The sequence below is a fragment of the Gossypium raimondii genome, chromosome 2, assembly GCF_025698545.1.
Source record: "Gossypium raimondii isolate GPD5lz chromosome 2, ASM2569854v1, whole genome shotgun sequence".
NCBI lineage: Eukaryota > Viridiplantae > Streptophyta > Magnoliopsida > Malvales > Malvaceae > Gossypium > Gossypium raimondii.
This window is the reverse complement of record NC_068566.1, coordinates 23,207,445-23,210,962: the sequence shown is the minus strand read 5'-3', so window position 1 is coordinate 23,210,962 and position 3,518 is coordinate 23,207,445.

Below are 3,518 nucleotides of genomic sequence, written 5' to 3'. Positions count from 1 at the left end.
TGTCAAAGCTATTGTTTAGTCGTTTCTCAAACGGAACGTAGCATGTATAGAGTTTAGAAATATATGCCACTTTATTAATCGATGATAGTGTGATAGATTTTGATTATTTTTGAAATGTTCGTATAGATAAGGATGTTGTCTGGATACAATCGAGTAGATTTCGATGAGGTAGAAAGTTTTATTCCATCTAATGATGAGGGAAGTACTTGAAATGAGCCCTGATTACAAGGGCCAGGAGATATGGCACCGAACGTTTTTCTCCGTATGATGCACAATATGTATGAGTCATACTGAAAGGTAAATTCAATAGCTCAATAAACAGGTTCTCTACATCCTTAAAGTTTGACTCATCAAAATGTTTCGAGAATCACTATCGATAAAGTTAGAAAATATGGTGCCATGGAATTTTGTGGTAATGTGGGTGATGATCCAACCAAGGCTGAGTATTGGTTCAAACATACTCAGAGGGTTTTTGATAAAATAATTTGCTCTCTAGAGGATAATTCACGGTGCACGGGGTCGTTGTTAAATGAAGAGGCTTTTCAGTGGTGGTCTACGTTAACATTAGTGGTACCAAAAGAAAGAGTCAAATGGGATTTCTTTAAATCTGAGTTTAGTAAGAAGTACATTAGCAAATGATATCTGGAGCGAAAGAAGAAAGAATTTCTTGAATTAAAGCAAAGGAATACAACTGTGGCTGAGTATGAAAGGTAGTTTGTACAGCTTAGTAAATATGCTAATGAGATCGTACCTATGGAAGAAGACATGTGTGTCTATTTTGAAGATGGATTAAGTGATGAAATCAAAATGTTGGTTAGAGCCATGGAGATTCGTGAGTTTGGGATTCTGTCTAACCGAGATCAAAAGATGGAAGAAATTTGTACTGGTAAAAGAAGAAATAAGGCAAAAACCTGATATTTTGGCAAACGCAGTGGGTCTAAAACTTTCTCTGGTTTTTCACAAAAGAAACTAGGGAATCAAATGATAGGTTCTCAAAACCATCAGAAGTTCAGGGAAGGGATCGTTTGAAGTAGAGTTGTAATAAAGTTCCAACTACTTCAGTGGCAAGTATAGGCAGTGTGTGAAATACCAACAGAACCAAGTGCAAACAATGTGGTCAATATCATTTTGGATTGTGAAGGGTTAATGACGAGACTTGTTTTATTTATGGATCCCTTGATCATTTTAAAAGGGATTTCCCGAATAAAAATAAGTCTAATAAAAATCAAAATGCAAAATCAGTGACTAATCCTGCACGGGGTCGGCAACTAGAAATAGCAAATCAGCTGGAGCTAATTAGAGTGGAGCTAAAGACATGATGAATAGACCTGAAGCTAAAGCTCCTGCCAGAACTTATGCTATTCATGCATGAGAGGAAGCCTCAGCTCCCGATCTCATAGCTTACACCTTTTCTCTTTTTAATGTTAGTGTATATGCATTAATTGACTCAGGGTCAACACATTCAGATATATGCACTACCTGTTAAGTCCATTGATTGTGTCATCAAAGTCACAAACCCTTTAGGTCACAGTATTATAGTTGACTTAGTATGCAAGCAATATGCACTGAAAACTCAAGGTTACAACATTACCGCCGATCTAATGCTTTTACCTTTTGATGAGTTTAACGTCATTTTGGGAATGGACTGGTTGAATCTACATGATGCGATCACTAATTGTCGATGAAAAAGGGTTGAGTTGAGATGTTCTGATGGTGAGATAATTTCTTTTAGATTTGATAAAACTAATGGTATTTCGAATATGATCTTGGCAATGAAAGCATAGAATCTAGTGCGAAAAGGTTATGCTACATTTTTAGCTTACATTCTGGATACCAGATACCAGAGAAGAAGGTGAATCAAGTACCAATAGTGTGTGAATTCTCAAACATATTTCTAGAAGAGTTACTGGGATTACCTCCAGAACAATAAGTTGAATTTGCCATTGATTTAATATCCAGGACTACATTAAGATCGATTCTGTCATATAGAATGGCACAGACTGAGTTAAAAGAACTTAAAGCACAATTGCAAGAATTATTAGACAAAGGTTTCATTCAGTCGAGTATATCTCCTTGGGGAGCTCCAGTATTATTTGTGAAAAATAAAGATGGTTCGATGAGATTATGTATAGGCTATCGGCAGATGAACAAGGTAACAGTAAAGAACAAATATCCATTACCTTATATTGAAGAATTATTCGATCAATTGAAAGATGCAACAGTATTTTCAAATATAGATCTTAGATCGGGATATTATCAGATGTAGTAAAAGATTGTGATGTACTGAAGACTGCCTTTCGGACATGATATAGACACTATGAATTCTTGATAATGCCTTTTGGATTGATTAGTGCCCCAGCAGCTTTTATGGATTTGATAAATAGGGTTCTTCAGCCTCAGTTAGATAGATTTCTGGTGGTGTTTATTGATGATATATTGATCTACTCCAAAATAGAGGCTGAACACGCTCAACATTTGAGAACAGTACAGTAGACTTTGCATGAAAAGTAGTTGTATGCAAAATTCAGTAAATACTAGTTTTGGCTATGGGAAGTTGGATTCATTGGTCACGTGGTTTCCGCGGAAGGTATATGTGTGGATCTGACTAAGATCTCTTCCATATTAAATGATACGAACTCGTTATGGAAATGTTCCGAGTTGTAAGTATTGCCCGATTATGAATTGAGTAAGGATAGATTCATTTCGGTTAAAATGAAACAAAATAGGTAAATGGTTTCAAACAAAGATAGTAGGATAAATGGTTAAGTAAAAAAAGGATAATTGGCTAAGACCGAGAATGAACCAACAATAATGGATTGTTGACCCGAGTCTCAAAATGGTTCTTAGGTGATTTACGATTTTAAGGAAATAGCAAAAAACCTTGACCCAGTATCAATTATGATAGGAACCAAAGGTATATTGAACGCCACACCAAAGGTGATAACTTCAGCAAACAAAAAAAAATAGACGCCACAAGCTATGCTTGATAAGTCAGATTAGTTCCAAAGGAAACAAAGAGAATTGGATAACTAACAATACTCAAATTCAACATATATTCAGTAAAAAATCCCTTTCTAAGGCTAATTACATCTATTTATAGTGCTAGAATAGGCTAGTCGAACGGTCACAAACATTCAATTTAATGTGTCATAAAATTAAAAATAAAAAACTCAAGTCTTTTCTCATTCTTGAACCAAATAACTCATTTCTTGAATTCACTTCAATTCAGCTGAATTGAATGACTTTAATTGCTTGAAAATGACTCTTGAGTTGTCATTGGCCAGCCGAATAGACACCAACTTATTACCTAGCTCCTTAATGATATTTTGAATGCTTGATTAATTCTCTTGAAAGAACAAAAACAGCTGGAAGAAGAAAGGTTGCTGCCAAATTTTAAAGGGCATAAAAATGCTCTTAAAAACTCCTTAAATGATGTTTAAGCCTCCTTTATAATAGCCCCTTTACCTTGTAACTGAAAATAACTTGAACATCCACTTTATTCAATTTATAACAGCCTT